Here is an 18,717-nt window from a genome sequence, read left to right as displayed (position 1 = left end):
GAAGGGGAGAGGAAGAAAGAAATAAAGGGCAATCCCAGTGATCTATTAGGAATATATTCTACAGGAAGATGTTTCAAATTTGTCTCTCTACTAACAACATAAATAAATCAAATCAATAATTATTTTGTCAGTGCTTTTGTTTTGTCTTTGCCTGGTTAATAGGTTTTATTGCTTTCTTATTAGGTAATTGGTCTTGTTACCTTGCCTGTCCTTTTCTTAGTCTACTCAACCCCTGCAACAGTGATTTTTTAAGTGTGATCTACAGACCAGCAGAATCAGTATTACCTGGGAAGTTATTAGTTATGTAAATGTTTAGGCCTTGCCTCAGACTTAAAACCAGAAACTCATGGGGACTGGCAGGGGTGGGAGGTGCAAGGAGGAACTTCCAGCAATAAGGTTTCGATAAGATTTAGGGAGATTCTGACAAATGCTAAGGTGCAAGAATCACTGTTCTATATATCTTTTTTAATGATTTTCTAAAGCACATTTTCATCATGCTCCTGATCCTCTGCTTAAAATACTTCAAAACTTCCTATTTCACCTTCAAAATGCAATCTAAGGTCTTCTTGGCCTAAGAGGCATCATGTAGACTGATATATGTATTTCTTCTCTAATCTGATTTCCCACCAATACCAGCATGTCAGCTGCACTGAAGTTCATTTACTTTTCCTTGTTGCTTATGCATGTTTTCTCTGATTATTGACAAAATGTACATAGCCTTTTAGATTCTGACCAGTTCTAGTTACTCTTCAAGTTTCTGCTAGATTTTCAGTCTTCGTTCAGTTTTCCTTCAGCCACCCCCGCCTTCACCTCAATAAGGCGTATTTAGACACTGTCTCCACTGTGATTTCCCACACTAGCATTTTGTTTTTCTATACGTACTTTTACATTTGTATATTTCTTTTTTTAAGATAAAAATATCTGAAATAAAATGGAATCTATCTAATGATGTCTTGCTCGTTCTTGGATTCTCTGTATCTGGTACATGGAGTGAATAACTGCTGCCATAACGGAATAATGATAACTCAAACATCTCAGTGATACAAGGATCGCTTATTTTATTATTTGACTTTCCACAATATAATTGTGAACTAGAAAAGAAAGACCTTTAAGACTAGCTACCCAAAACAAGTAAACAGATCAAAAGAAAGTGAAAACATGCATCCAAAAATATATATGAAGATTTACATTTAAAATGGAACAAACAACCTTTTAAATTCCCATTTGAAATTGCAATAATGCAAGGAGCAAAAAGTAAAGCAGAATCAGAAAACCAGAATGATTAAGTTGGTTCAAAGGACTTTTCCTGGTCTCAGTTACTTCTAGAGGAGAAAGACAAGTCCTGGGCTAGAACAACTTAAGACAGTGAAATTAAGAACTCTGAATAAAGCTGAGACATTCAGAGAAATAACACATTCAGAGAAATAAAGAACAGAAAACATGTTTAAGCCAAAAAACGAGAAACAAAAATTTTGTCTGTCTGATTTTGGAGTAGGGTGAAAAAGATCTCAATAATTCGTAAGAACAGGCTTTTCCTGTATTTTTTTTGTATTTTTTATTTTGAATATGCAGTTATTAGTGTTTTCAAGGAGGCTGCAAGGCAAGAAGCTAATGAAAAAATAATCAGGACTTAACATTTTCAGCTCTGACATGCAAAGACCTTGAAAGTCATGGCTTCTGTTCTCACAACAAGAAAAAGGCTTAATAAACTAAAAACTAACAACTCTTCTTAGATCCATCACAGAATTGAAATCATAAGGCAAACTGCTGCCCTGATAACTGGAGAAACAGATAAATACAGAGAATCACAGTGGAGATCAGCTTACCAGCTGCTGCCAGTCAATGACAGGAACACTTCAATGGTTATTGACTATTAGAAACTCCTGGAGGCCTAGCCTTAGCGGGATCTATCAAGTCTCATAATTTTTACTTTCAGGAAACTTAGCACATTCTCATGATGAAGATTGGAACAACCTTTTTAATGCTTCAGCCAAAGAGAAGCTAAAAAAGCCATTTTAAGATAGGCCCAGACCATTATTATGAAAGAAAACTACTTTACCAGAGCTTCATCTGATCTGATGGAAGGGTAATTAAATTAGACAACATCATAATCCTCTAGTTTTCCTGACTCAAGATGAGAAAAAAAATGTCTAAGAAATATTTTTGAAGGTCATAGTCCAAGGACTCAGGTCCACAAACAAACAAAACTGTGATATTTATTCCTAAGATTATAGAGTGTTTCCCATCCCAGAGTTATGACATCTACAAGACTTTGGTTTAACAACAGTGAAATACAACTGAAAGAGTTGAAAGACAGAATTTATTTCAAAAGGAGTTCTTAGACAAATCCAAAGCTAACAGAGGAGGACATTTTTTCAAAAAACACCCCTTATCAACAAGGGTGCCTGAACGATGCATATTGGTATACCTACCCCTTAACTATACCCCACAATTTTAAAATAAAAAATATGTTTAAAAAAAAGACAAGGAAATTAGAAGAAACTGAAACCTCTAGCACCTACAGATTAGCACACATCCAACTTACAGCCAGCCTAACACAAAACTTCACACTAAAAGCTTGATTGTTTCAGTTTGTTACCAAGTATATGTGACTTTTAACAACAAAAAATTACAACAAAAAGGCAAAAACATTCTAAAAGGCAAGAAAAAACACAGATTAAAGAGGCAAACATCAGAACCAGGCTCAGATATGACACAAATTTTGGAATTATCAGACAAAGAATTTAAAATAACTATGATTCTTAACACATTAAGAGCTAAAGAAGCTGGGCTTGGTGTCTCAGCCTGTAATCCTACATCTTAAGAGGCTGAGGTGAGTGGATTGCCTGAGCCCGCGGGTTCGAGACCCACCTGGGCAACTTGGTGAGACCTCATCTCTACAATAAATCAAAAAAAATTAGCCAGGCTTGGTAGCACATGCCTGTAGTTCCAGCTTCTTGGAAGGCTGAGGCGGAAGGATTGCCGGAGCCCAGTAGGGCAAGGCTGCGGTGGCTGGGAGTAGCCACTGCACTCCAGTCTGGGCGACAGAGTGAGACTCCAACTCCAAAAAAAAAGAGCTAAAAGAGACCTTTGACAGGCTCACAAGTGTTCTGGGCATGGTTGAGGAAGGAATCAGTGAGCTTGTAGATATATCAATAGAAACTTCCAAAACTGATATGCAAAGAGAAAAAGAATGTAAAATCAGGCTTAAAATAATAAAACCCATCATAATTTTGTGATAATTTCAAAAGGTGTAACATACGCCTAATGGGAATAACCAAAGGAGAAGAAAGAGAGGAACAGAATAAATATTTGAAGCAATATGGTTAGTAATTGTCCAGAATTAATGACAGACACCAAACCACAGATGCAAGAGTCACAGAATACAAATCAGAATAAATAATCAAAAATATACACTGGACATATCATCTTCAAACTACAGAAAAACAAAGAGGAATTCTTGGGAAAAAAACTTGAAGCTTTTTTAAACACCTGTAGAAAAACAAGGATAAAAATTCCAGCAGACGTTTTTCGTTTTAAAAAATCTTACCTATTGAAAAATAAAGATAAGAATTACAGCAGACTTCTTTACAGAAACCATGCAAGTAAAAAGATAGTGATAGTAAAATATTTAAATTATTGAAAGAAAAAAAAGAAAAGAAACATCAACTGAGAATTCTGCATCTGATGATTAAAGTGATACAGATCAGATACTCAGGTCTAAATTAAGAAAGGGAAAGTGTCTGTGGAAAAATACATTAAGGAATAATAAAATCCTTAATTTTTATTATTTCTAATTGCTATAAAATTGAGCAGTTCAAATAAAAATGACACTGATGTATTGTGTGATTCTAATATATGGTAATGTAAAGTAAGTGACAGCAATGTTACAAGAAATGACAGGGAGAAATTTGGAAATACTTGGTTTCAAGGTACTTGCACTGCTGTAAAGTAGTATAGTATTACTTGAAAAAGAGTGCATATTAATTTTAAATGCTGTACTCTTAGACAACCACTAAAATAATTTTTAAAGCATATTTATATGCTAAATAGAGAGAAGACAATTTCATATAAAATGCCCAATTAAAAACATAGAATACAAGAAAAATGGGATAACTATATTCATTTCATACAAAGCAGTGTTCAGAGCAATATATATATATATATATATATATATCAGGGACAAAAGAGACAAAATATAATGATGAGTCAGTTTTTCAATAATAGACATCTATGTGCACAGCTTACAACAGAGCACCAAAATACAAGAAGCAAACACTGAACAGAATTTAAAGGAAACATGAACAAATCCACTCTTATAGTTGGAAGTTTCAATAGCCCTCTATCAGTAATAGATACAGACAGATAATCAGCAATTGAAATTAAACTGAGCATCACCATCAACCAAATGAACCTAATTAACATTTATAGTGCACTTTAGTCAATATAGTATAATACACTATATTATTTATTTGTTCAAATTGTTTCAGCTTTGACCATTGGGAACTCTTTCAGGTTGGATCCTGGGTCCTTTTGATATGTCCTCACCTTTTTTTAAATTTTTTTTTATTAGCACTTCCTTACTTTCTGGCACTATAAGATGCTCGAGGTTTATCTTGTATTTTCCCCACCCCATTTCTGAATCAATCATTTCTCCAAGAAATTCTAATTTCTTGTTTTAGAGAATGATGTTAGAAACCAAGATCTGAGCATTAAGTGTGCTCACTGCTATTGTTCTGTCCTTGTTCCTTGGCACTCTGGGAAGATAGAGCTAGCAACAAGATACACACATATCTGTAGTTACTTTTGTATCTATCCATCTATATTAAGTTAAGCATGAGTTTATACTGATGATTCTGACTCTAATACAGTATCACATGGTTAAGTCTATCATGTAACTTTCCCTTTCTAAAAGTAAAAAACCTGGCTATTACCATCTATGCATTTATTTATTTGTTCAATGCCAGTATACATGGTGTTTCTCTTTTGAAATGTAGTTGATTTTATTATTTCAAAACTAACTAGTAATGCAAGACAGTATTTTGTAGAAAGCTTTAACATACTTGATAAATAAATTTAAAAGTGAAAGCTTTTAAATTTAAAAACATAGAATACAAGAAAAATGGGATAACTATATTCATTTCATACAAAGCAGTGTATGAAATGTTAAAAATAACATTTTAGCTATAACTTGATTCTAAAACTGTCTACAGATTTTTTAAAGACATAGTGCTTTGTTAAGTGACTTAAATAGTTATATGGAAGAAAGGTTACTTTCATTCAGATTGGCCAACCCCTGTTCCCAAGGATTTCACACACCTTGGCTATACAGAAAAAAGGAAAGGCATGTTTGGGAAAATTAGACTTAATGGCTTTTATTCCTACCTCCTGAAAACTCTCCCAAGACACTTAACAGCCATAAGGCTGCACAATCAGATTTATTTTTCATGGATTTATTTGTTATACAGGCTCCCAGATCTCTGCAGATTTGAGCTCTATAGGAATCTCATCTACTTGAGATAAATTGAGATAGGAATTCCTACCTGAACTCTTCTTCCACTTCCTTGCCTACCCTCAACACTAGCTGAACTCAAAAAACACTGCCCCATTGTGCCGGAAATGAAGTGAGCACTATTTAACAAATTTCACTAAAAGGAGTTGAATCTAATCAGAACAAACAATTAACCAAGTATCACCATAGTCTTATTAGTTGAAGTACAGAAAATGCACCATTTGTTGCAATTTATTTCACAATAAATTAAATTATAAAATTTCATTTCATTTTAGACATCTTTCATAAAACCTATGAAAATTATGAACATAATAACCTCCTCCCTTGGATAACTTCTAAAATCTTTCCATTTTAACCAACAGTCTGTGACTTAACCTACATGCCTTCTTTTTAAAAATCTCACAATATCTTAACTTTTCAAAGATCCTCTGGACACTTACATTTACACACTCCTCAGCACCAACTCTGTATGCACATTTTCAATCTCTGTCTTACTTTCCTGAACATAGAGTGTATAAAAATGTCAGGATTTTGTGTGTGTGTGTGTGTGTGTGTGTGTGTGTGTGTGTGTGTGTGTGTGCGCGCGCACACACAGAAGTAATCAAGTTTCAAATAGAAGGCATATCTTAACATCTCAAGAGATCCTAAGTTCAAGAAAGAGGTTTAGGGGCTGAGATCCAGACTTTGCTAGAGAGGACATGGCCATGATTCAACTGCATGGCAGAGTAGTCACTGTGATGTTGTACAAGTGGAACTTGCTGGAAATCTGTCCTCTAGGATGACAGGGAAAATTGTTAAATGGAAAGTACTTTACCACAAGCACTCTGCTATAAAACTATCCAAGTAGGGTGATCAGGTAAATGCTGGCTGCTGGGTGCTATACACCGCAGGAACTGAGAATGAGCTGCAAAGGCTTGAAGAAGCTCCAAGAGCCTTCTCAGAGAGAAAAGCAGAAGCTTGAAAAACATCTTCTCTCTTCAGTGTCTCTCCAGCACCCTCTACTGACAATGTTCACTATCAGACAGTAATTTATAGGGTCCGTATCAATTTTGCAGAGTAGGCAATAAAGGGTGAACTTGAAGCTAAGAAGCAACAAAAGGGTAGATGGAACAACTCCCCAGCACATATGTAGATGATTGGTCCTTAAGTGGTTCTGTTGCTTCAAGAATTTTCCCCTAAATTTCCAGATTTAACTTTTGAACTTCACTTTTGAAGCGGCTAACTTTGGACTTTATCCAATGTCACTTGAGCTGGTAAGGCTATGACTTTTTTGTTACTAAAGTTGAGAGGTGGGGAATGTCCTCAGACAAAAAAAAAAAGGCACATACGTATAATTCTTACTAATCACAATTATTTTTCAAAGGTAACCTCTCTTATTGTTTCTGCCTTTGTTTAATGTCTTAATTTTTTTTCACTTTTTATAATCATTATTTGTAGGATGTTCACACCTCCAGCATGACTAGAGTCTGAGTAATTTTTTTGTAGGTTCTCGAATAGAATTGTTTTCACCAGAATACTATTGTTCTTTGTTGTGCAATACAAGCAAATATCCAAGTGACTGAAGTTTCAAATCTTCACTTCTGAGGCATTATGAATTATTTTCCAAGATCATTATTTTTTTCTAGAATTATTACTAAGGCAATCTTTCTTATTAATAATATCACTGATTTTTCCCAGAATAGTTTTCTGTCCAATAATACTTTGTATTCCTCTTTCATAGCATAGACTAGTTTCTAGGAAGGGAATGCCTTATCAGGGACTAAATTTTTCAAGCCTTCATTTCTCCTGGGACTATATTCTTCCCAAAGAATGTAAAGAGAAACAACTTCTGACACATTTACCCCTCTGAAACAGGTGGCAAATTTTTAAAATTCAGAATGGCTACTGCCCTCAAATATTAGGTAGTTGGAGCAAATTAGCAAGAAATGTGTAGCAAGGAGCATCATGAGTGGTGAATAATCTCATCTCACTTTATAACCAGAACTCTGGTAGTAAGTATCACCAGAGAGTATCTTTAATCAAAAAGGAGTTTTAAAAAATTACAATTCCCTTTTTTTTTCTTTGTTGTAGGAGAGCAAGTAATTGTCGGCTAGGCAATAATGGCACAACAGGGCAACATTATATCCCGTATCCCATTCAAGCCACCATCATTCATTCTTAACTGGGAATGCATGGCTGAAACACCTGTGCTCTCTTTAGAACAACTGACAAAGCGAATGGTGTGCTGAGATGGAGGTGAAAGGAGTTGGAATTTATGGGCTCAAATATGCCTATAACCACTATAGCTTGGGTCCAAATATAATAAATAACTTATATAAAGCATTCATCTTGCATTCCAAATCTCATTTGCGGGAAGAGATGGTATTCTGATAAATTAATGAGTTGGAGACTGAGAAAAGTAGAGTCTTCAAGATAAAAAATTTTAATCACCACTACACAACAGAACTGGAATGAGAACGGACATATATGGATATATATTTATTTTGGTGAGCTAAGTGGGGCTTCGTTATATGTTAAGAAAACGTAAAATAAGAAATAGTATTTTAACTAATTATTTTATAGGCTTGCTTAATTATCTTTTCAAGCATCTTTCCTTTTTGTTTGAAATAATGGAAAATTTTGTGACCTTTACAGTAATCTAATTCTGTAATGGGAATCAAATTCTTGATCACAAAAACCTAATCTTAGATATAAGATGAAACTTGATCAGTAAGGCTCAATTCTCAAATAATTATAATTAATGCTTCCATCAATAATATGAAGATGGGCCGGGCTCGGTGGCTCAGACTGAAATCCCGCGCGTTGGGAGGCCGAGGTGAGTGAATTGCCTGACCCCGCGGATTCAAGACCCGCCTGGGCAACTTGGCGAGACCTCATCTCTACGATAAATCAAAAAATTAGCCGGGTGTGGTAGGCTGCACCTGTAGTTCCAGCTACTTGGAAGGCTGAGGCGGAAGGATCCCCAGAGCCCAGCAGATCAAGGCTGCGGTGGCCGGGAACAGCCACTGCACTCCAGTCTGGGCGACAGAGTGAGACTCTAACTCAAAAAATAATAATAAGAAGAAGAAGAAGATGTATTTTCTTTAGAGATTTACATTAAGAATATATGTACACATATATGGTTATAATATGTATTATAGGTTGTTTGTTCAGTATCTCCCATTTCATGTCATCTCTAGACAGGTTCCCCACACATTTTTTGGTATGAGTATTTACTCTCTATATTTTATATTCCCTGTGTGTCAGCTAAATCTGACTTCACCTCCCGATGCTAGACTGGACCTGATTGAACTCATAGTAACTCCACATTCCCTTTTCAGTTATTGTTTAAGAATCATGTGATCCATTTTGAACCAATGAGATATAAAGTTAGGTTTTCTAGGATTCTATGACACAAATAATCTTTTATCTTCTGAAAATAATTATTTAAATGATCCTGAGTCCATACTCTGATGTAAAGCCTTGGACTGGTTCTGCAAATGTATAACAATCTAAGGATGAAACCAACAAATGGAAAGAACAAGAGTCAAAAAAAGTTACTGGGAAAAAGTATGAGACACACTAGATTTACTGTTAGTTATTTTAGACTACAATAAATATCAAGTTTCTTGTTCAAGCCAGTTTTATATTGATTGTTCCTAAAGGCATATAAATGATAGAGTGAAAGTAATTTTTCTAAATATGACAAGTCTCTCTGTACAAGTATTTCTTTCTATTTATTCTCTCAAGTACTTGGGAGTTCAGACAGTGACACTTTGAAGTTATTCTAGAGCTTGCCTTTGTCTTATGGCTTTCCCTATAATCACAGATAGATACCAAGACTATGTGTTGATGCCAGCTATGAAAAATTAATTTCTGCTGGAAATTGAACTTTGGACTTTTACATCTCAAAACTTGAAAGTAGAAATTTTATCACTTCAGCTAAAAATATTTCTAATAGCTTTTTGCTTCTTATGTTGATGTCTCATAATGAGGTCCTTTGTCACCAAGAAGGTAATTTGATTCTGTTTTTTTCTCCCAGATGTTGTCATGGATTTTATGTACACAAGTCACTTGAATTTGAGAGCCCAAAGGGTTCTAAATGTTATCTACACTAGAGAGGGAAGTTCTATTTATAAGAAGATAAAGTTCTATTGTAAGACCAATATATTATAGCTTATTTTAATATTAATTTGAATTAATCTATCTGTCATAGGCTGTGTCTGTGAGGGAATCTCGAGAAGAAATTAGCATTTGAAGCAGCAGACTGAGTAACACCCAATAGACTCATGAACAAAGTGGCATGGTGGCAGGAATGAAGGTTATGTGTGGGCTTAGAAACATGGAGTTTCATTTATCAAGGCTGACCTGACTACTGCCACCACTGAGTGCCCAACCTGCTGGCAGCACAGACCGACACTAAGCCCCCATTATGTCACCATTCTCCAGGGTGATCAGCCAGCAGTCTGGTGTGAGATTGATTATATTGGACCAGTTCCAATTTGGAAGAGGCAGCATTTTGTCTTTACTAAAATAGACACTTTGGATGTAAATTTGCCTTTCTTCACCCAATACTTTTGCCAAAACTACCATTTGCAGAAAGCCTTATCCAGCAGCATGGTACTGTACATAGCATTGCTTCTGACTAAGAAACTAACTTCAGAGCCAGATACATGCAGTTATGTTCCCCAGCATCCTGAAGCAGCTGGCTTAATAGGACAGTGGAATAGCCTTTTGAAGATTCAATTACAATGCCAACTGGTTCACAATACCTGCAGACCTGAGGCAAGGTTCTCCAGAAGGCTTAATATTGTCTTAATCAGCAGCCAATATAAGTTTCTGAATTCAGAAATTCATTGATGAATTCAAAATTCATTGATCCTGGAATCAAGGGGTAAAAATGGGAATGGTAGTCTGACCATTACCCCATCATGACCCACTAGCAAAATTTTTGCATCCTGTTTTCATGACTTAATGCTCTACTGGCCTAGAAGTTTTAGTTCTGTAAGGAGAAATGCTTCCAGCAAGAGACACAAAAATAACTCCATTGAAGTAGAAGTTAAGACTTCCACATAACCAGCTTGGGCTCCTTACTCCTTGGAGACAACAGGCCAAGAAGTAAGTTATATGTTGACTAGGGTGGTTGATACAGACTTCCAAGAACAAATTGAATTGCTACTCAATAATGGAAGTAAAGATAAGTGTGCCTGACATATAGGCAAACCCTTAGGACATCTATTTGTATTACTATGCCCTATGGATTAAGATCAATGGAAAACTATAATAACCCAATTCTAGCAAGACTACAAATGGTTCAGATCTTTGAGAATGAAGGTTTGGGTTACCCCACTAAGTAAATAACCACAGTCAGGAGTGATTCTTGCTAAAGGAAAAAGGGAAAATAGAATGGGAGTAGAAAATTATAAATACTAGCTACAACCATAAGACTATTACAAAAATGAGACTATAATTATCATGAGTATTTCTTCCTTATGATGCTAATGCATAGTTTGTGTACATATATTAAGCAATATCTTTGTTTTCTTTTCTCTTGTTCCCTTATTATATAAGATGTAATGTCTTTATATCAGTATTTACATATTGTTAATTTTACATCATTGCTTTTAAGTTATGGGATATCAGGAAAAGAGTAAACATCATTCAAAGATTTTATCTCTTTTTCTGGGGAAGAAATTTGTGTTTTTTGTCATATGCAGGACAGTTGAATAATATTAGGTGGAATTATGGCCATGTTATTTTTTTTATTTGGAGATTAATTAAGATTTAAGAAAATACATAAGATGTCATCTTAACAAAAGGAAGACTTGTAATGGTTAATTTTATGTATCAAGATGAATAGTTTAATAGACGTTCAGGCAGCTGGTAAAGCATTATTTATGAGTGTGTCTGTAAGAATGTTTGAACCAGTAGACTGATTAAAGAACACTCACACTCAATGTGGGCAGATATTATCCAATCTATTGTGGACCCAAAAAGAACAAAAAAAGCAGAGGAATTGTCAATTATCTTTCTCTCTCTTTGAGCTGGGACTTCCATCTTCCTCTCCTTCTGTTAATATGACATATTATGTATTTTCTTAAATCTTAATTAAAATCTCACTCTTATCCTCATTCTCAGCAGACTGGGAATTATACTATTGAACCCCTAGTCCTCAGGAATTCAAACTGGGACTGAATTATATCATTTGCTTTCCTGTGGTTCTTCAGTTTAATGATGAAATTTTATGGGACCTCTTGCCCTCCATAATTATGTGAGCCAATTCCCATACCAAATCTCCTTTTATTTACATAACTATCTACATATGCCCTCTTGGTTCTGTTTCTCTGGAGAACCTTCACTAGTATATCTACCTATTTAACAAGTCCCCCATTTTCTTTTAAACCAGTATAATTTGTCATTGAGTAACAGATGATTAAAAATTATTATTGGCTGATTATTCACTACTGCTATTGATATTCTACTAGATGCACAACAGAGCAATATGTAATTAGTATAGATATATATGGTTTTAAATTTCTTAAAGAAATAAAAACTCATTTTAAGTGTACATGACACTTAAAGTTCTATTACTTTGCATTAACTTTTCTTATTAAAATTTCAAATTGAATTTCCATACTTAATTGAGATGATAGCCATGTCAAATAAATGGGTTATTTTGAAATGATAATAGTTACAGAAGTAGAAAAATTAGGATTATTACATTTTATTTTACATAAAAGTTAACTTTTTCTCTTATCTCTCTCTTGTTCTGTGTCCTTCAGGTAACTATTTATTAGTAATCAAATCAAACAAAATTATTAATCTGTGTTTCCTCCTCCTCACATTTTTTAAAGGATTCTTTCCATTATTTCAATTTTAAGTTCTTATAGAAATATCTGCCATTCAGTTATCCCTACATTCATTCACTCATGTACAATATTGAGTTTTTTATCAGTTTGTCAGACATTATCCCTTTCAAGTATAAAATATGAACAAGGCATGATTCCTTCCTTAAAATAATTTAAGGGCTAGTAAGAGAGACAGCGAGTAGTTAAAAAAGTAACAAATAATTTGAAAAATAGTTAACATATACTGTGGTAAGTATGCTCACATGGTGATAGATATAGTATGACTATAAAAGAAGTGACTATAGTCATCAAAATGGAGTTCAGAAAAGGCTTTTAAAAATGGAAATCCTTGAGTGGACTCATGAATGATGAGGAGTTTGCCATTTTGCCAGAGAGGCATGACTGGATAGGTATCTCAAGTAGAAAAACTAGCAGAGATAAAGGCAGGGATATATTGAATTTTATAGAACGTTTATATTAAAAAAAAAGGATTGCATTTTTACTTGTGCTTTCAGGAAGATAGAGCAGCAGTACTTTACCTATTGCTTCTTCTATGTACTACTAAACCTCTGAAATTATATGTAAAATAAACATAAGAAGACATTGAAAGATGTGGAGGAGAAGGTTGATTAGCCAAAGAATGGCATAAGAATGACATGAGGATGACTTTCTTGGTTTGTTTTTGTTTTTTGGTTTTTTTTGTCACATATATTCTGTAGCTAGAAAAGCCAGAAATGCAGAATGTAAATGTGAGCAACACCAACACAAAAGCCTGTTCTCTTGAGTAAAAAGAAAATAGAAAAAGGTCAGTGCAGCATGGGAGAAAGTGTTTAGACAATAACCCGTCAACTCTAGATGAACACCACAGAAAGCCTGTGGCTACACCTTCAGTCACATCAACAAAGGACAAATAGAAAGCTTAGACTTCCACCCTTATCAGACTATAACAATACACTCCAAACCTACTACTGGGGAGGGGTAGTGCCAGTGAAGGCTGAGTAGGAACTTAGATCCTCATTAAGCACTAATGAGAACCCCCAAATCCACAATGTTGGTGAAGACCTTGTGAGAAAACTAAGCTTCCATCCTCATTCAGCATTAGAGAGGCAAACTCTCTTTTCCTGTGTGGTGATGTAAGAGATTGCCTATGCAGAGAATTTTCACCACTCACCAGTAATGAGCTTCCCTGTTCCCCACACCCCAAATGGATGCCAAGTGTACAGCAGCAAATGTATTTATTTGCCCCTTCCAGCTAGTGTGGTATCAGTAGAGGCCCAGTGGGGAGCTCAAACCTCCTCTCCCACTGAGCTATAAAGAGGTATCTTTCCTCCTCAAGTGCCAAAGGTATCTGAATGAGGAACTGGGACTTTGACTCTCATCTGGTAATAATTAGTGAGTCTCACCATTCTCCTGCTGGAGAAGTGTAAGAAGAAGCAAGTGAAAACAAAATGTTTAAATAAGATCCAGAGTCTCATAATACTCAAAATATCTAGTTTCCAGTCAAAAATCACTTGTCATACCAACAAACTGGAAAAATCTCAGATTGAATGAAAAATGACAATCAATAGATATCCATACTGAGATTATAGAAATATTAGACATATTTGACAAGAATTTTAATCTAGTCATCATAAAACTTCTTCAGTGAGTAATTACAAAACACTTAAAACAAAAATAGGAAGTCTCTGAAAAGAAGTAGAAAGTCTCAGTAAAGAAATATGAGATGTAAAGAACACAAATATAAATTATAGAACTAAAAATAAAATATGCAAAATAATAAGCTTAACTGATGGGTTGAACGGCAGAAAGGATAGAACAGAGGAAGTAATTGATAAGATTGAAAATAAAATAATAAGAATTAAAAACTATGAACAGAGAGAAGCAAATATAAAAGAATAGAATGTCACTGACCTGTAAGATTCTAACACGAGAGCTAATTATGTGTATCAAAATTCTAAGTGAGACAAAGAGAATGGAACTGAAAAATTTCAAAGACATAATAGCTAAAATTTTCCAAAATTTTGCAATGACATACACCTGCAGAGTCAAGAAGCTAAGTAAAACTGAAACAGTATAAGCCCAAAAGAATTCAGACCAAGAAATATAATTAAACATCTGAAAACTAAATTAGTCTGCTTTCCAATCATAATAGATAAAACTAGGAATAAAAACAAAAAGTCAATGAAAAATATCCAACAGTTAGAAATAAAGCAACACATTTCTAAATAATAAATAAGTTAAAGAGGGAGTGTCACAGGAAATAAAATTACATTAAATGCATAAAAATAAAAGCATAACATATCAAATCTTATAAGAAACAGCTAAAGCATTTCTGAGAGGGAAAGTTGTAACACTAATTGCTCATATTAGAAAAGAAGAAACGGACCAAATTAATAGACTAAACTGTTACCTCAAGAAACTAAAAAAAAAAGGAAAAGAAATTTCAGTCAAGTAGGAGGAAGGAAATCATTAAGATAAGAATATAAATCAATGCAATTGGAAATAGAAAAACTATAAAAGCAATTAACAGAACCAAAACCTGAAACTTGAAAGAAATACATGAATTTCCACTTTTAGAAATTAAAAAGACAAATCATTATAGACCCTGTAAACATCAATAGCATCAGAAGGAAATAGTATGAGCAACTCTATATACATAAATTTGGCAACCTAGGAAAAATGGACAAATTCCACAAAACTCACAAACTACCATTACTCACACAAAATGAAATTGATCATTTCACTAGCCAAAAACTATTAAAAGAAATTCAATCTATAGAGAGACATAGAGAAGATGGTGGCCAAACCAGCTGAACTATTTGAGTCCTGGTGTGAGCAAGTGAGGGAATGGAAAATTTTGTATTCATGCTGGTGACTGAGTGGGTGTGTGAGTGGCTGACTGACTAGCAGCCCAGGCTCTCCAGGTGCAGTGACTGGTGCTATGCCTGCTGGGCTTGGACCCTAGTGATTCCTGAGATGCAGAAGCTGAACATCATTTTTTAAAAAATAAACAAAACCCTACCTGGGAAGAAAATGCTGGGAGAGACTGACTAAGTAAGGGCTCATGAGTAAGTGGCCAGGGCCCTGGTGCAACAGCTGGTGCTGCAGTTTCTCTGCTTGGTCTCTGGCTCTTCCCAGGTCACAAAAAATAAGCGCCACTTTTTTTAAATGGACAAAAGTTTTCCTGTGAAGAAGTGGTGGGGAGAGACTAACACCCCCCAAGCTCTGCCTCACTGCAACAAGAGAGACTGCCAGCTTTAGGCTTTACCTCACCACTTCAGTGCCCCATCAGGCACTGAGGAGAGAGCTCAGAGGCAGTAGGGGCTGAGGAGAGAACCCAGAGGCAGAGTCCCTCTGAAGAGGACAAGAGAGGCACCTCGCCACCATCTTAAAGGCAGGGTGGGAAAGTGCTCCAACTTTCTCACCACGGAGCAACAGACCTGATCTCTGTGACTAGTAGATGAACTACTCAGGGGTTGATCATGACCCAGAGGGAATATCCTGAAAACAAAAACTTTGGAGGAACCTGATCACTGCTGAGTCCCCATTCCTTACCCAGAACCAGCTGTGGGACAAAGGGTGTGGCCAGAAAAGGATGAAGAAGAACTCCAAAGAGATCAGTGGTGAGTCTGGGGCTGACCCAAATCCCCTCTTCCCCAGCAATCCTCTGAACATCACACCCACACAGCTGGGGCATGACTGACCAGGACAAACCCAGGAGGAACCTGGACATCAGCTAGGAAAATTCCATTCCAGGATAGGCCAGTCTGGGGCACTCACCATGAGTACATTCCTGGGGGGAAGAGACAATCCCACACCTCCCCACCAGAGGAGATTGCCTTGACCACATGAGAGTGTGAGGGGAGGACTGCAGCCTCACCCACCTCTACTACCCTCCTTCTTCCCTGCTCTGGACACTGGGGAAAGAGTGAAAGGTAGAAGTTTGTAGGAGGGACCAGATTAAAGGAACAATTACAGAGCCTGCCCCAAGAGGGAAGGTTTTTACATTTTTACTTAAAAAAATTTTTTTTTGCCAATTTGTTTGTTAGTTCATCTATTTAAAAAAATTTTTCCTTTGTTCATGAATGTGTATGTGAAGGTTTGATCTGCATCCCTCCATTTTTTTCTTTCCTTTTTCTATTTCTTTCTCTTTTGTTTACTCTTTTCTGTTTATTTCTGTTTTTGTGCATATGTGAATGATTGAATGTTCATCTTTCAATTTTGTTGTTGCTGTTGGTTTTTTCTTTTGCAATTTTGTTCTTCTGGGTTTTTTTATTTTTATTTTTTATAGTTTAAGGTGTGGTGTCAATATATATGTGAAGAGTCAATCTGAATTCCTTTTATTTTTCTTTCCAGTCTTTCTCTTTTACTTCTCCATTCATTTTGTGCTAGGTATGTATGTGTTCAATTTTCTTGTTTTTTTGTTGTTGTTGTTTGTTTTGTTTCACTTTATTGTTATTCCAGTTTATTTTGAGGGATGTGTGTATATCTCTGTGTTTGTGTGTGTTCAATTGTTTTGCATTGGTTTCTGCTTTGCATGTCATATAGAGTGGTTGTGGGGAGTGGGTCTCAGGGAACACCTACCACAATCAGTGAACATTGTAATTTGCAAGTAGTTTCTGAATCCTAGCACCCCCATCCCCTACGTTATTCGACTTTTGAAAACTACAAGAGACAGCAAAGCTTCCCACACACAGTCCTATTTCAAAATAGAACAAAACCAGAGCCCAGTTCAGGGAAGAATAGAGGGCTGAGCAAATATCAGAAGGGAAGGCCTCTCCCACTGACACTGAGTAACAGAAGTAAAGAGAAAACCAAGAGATTGGTCACAAATGAAGAAAAACCAAAGGAAGACCACAGGCAATTTCAAGTAAACAAAGAGACAACTCCTGAAATTCAGACCTTAGAGCCCAAACAATGGAAGTCACCAACAACTGGCCCCAGAATATGGCAGGGAATAGAGAATGGATGGAATGAGTGAATAAGACTCAAGAAAGACAAGATGCAACATTGAAAGAACTTGTAACAGAGCTTTTGGCAATAAAAAAATTTCATCCAGAAAATAAAAACAAGATGACAAGTATGAAAAGCAGAATTAACTTAGCTGAAGAAAGAATCTCAGAACTTGAAGACCAGATCATGGAAATAACCTGATCTGTAAAAAAAAAAAAAAAAAAAAAAAAAAAAAAACATAGAAAGAAGACTCAGAAATAAAGAAAAAAGCCTACAAGAGATGGGCAATTATATCAAGAGGCTGAACCTACACCTGATTGATATAGAAGAAGAAGGGGAAATGGAGAACAACTTGGAGCAAGTATTCCAAGAGGTAATCCAAAAAAACTTTCTCCATCTCACCAGAGATGTGACCAGTAAAGTACAAGAGAAATGGAGAACCCCCACAAGACATCAAGTGAGAAGACCAACTCTTAGACACATAGTAATTCACCTACACAAAGGAGGCACAAAAGAATAAATTCCCGAAGGGAGCAAGAGAGAAAGGTCAGACTACCTACTGGGGAAAACCAATCAGAACAGCAGCAGACCTATCGGCAGATACACTACAAGAAAGAAGGGACTGGGATCCAATATTCAAAGTCCTCAAAGATAAACAATTTCAACCAAGAATTTCCTACCCAGTCAAATTCAGCTTCATCAGTGATGGAGCATTAAAATCCTTCCCAGATACCTAGAGATTATACAGCTTCCAGAACAGTTCTACAGGAGACACTTAAAAAGGTACTAAGTACAGAAGAAAGAAAAAAATAACAACCACACACTCACCAAGAGAACAGCAAAGCATAAAATCAACAGAAAATACAGTGCAACAAGAAACCTGAAAACACACACATACATCAACCAAAAATCCAAAAGAAAACAAGCAAAGAGAGAAAAACATTGTAAAAACCTCATGACAGGGATAAACAATCACATTTCAATAATCAGCCTGAATCTGAATGGACTAAATTCACCACTGAAAAGGCATAGAATGGCAAACTGGATAGGAAACTATGACCTAATTACTTGCTGCATCTAGGAAACTCATCCCACCACAAGAGACAAACACAGACTCAAAGTTAAAGGAAGGAAAATGAGTTTCCACGCAAATGGATCACAAAAGAAGGCAGGAGTCATGATCTTAATATCAGAAAAACAATCTTTAAGTAATCAAAAATTTTAAAAGATACAAAGGGACCCAACACAATGATAAAAGGTTCAATCCATCATTAAGAAATATCCATGCTAAACATATATGCATTCAACACAGGGGCAATAGCATTTATAAAGCAACTACTAAGTAAACTAAAAAAGGATATTGACTCTAACACTATTATAGCTGGGCACTTGAATACCCCCACTAACAGCCCTAGACAGATAGTT

This window comes from Carlito syrichta, unplaced genomic scaffold, assembly GCF_000164805.1.
Source record: "Carlito syrichta isolate Samal-C Ts95f unplaced genomic scaffold, Tarsius_syrichta-2.0.1 Scaffold305187, whole genome shotgun sequence".
NCBI lineage: Eukaryota > Metazoa > Chordata > Mammalia > Primates > Tarsiidae > Carlito > Carlito syrichta.
This window is presented reverse-complemented; position numbering follows the sequence as displayed.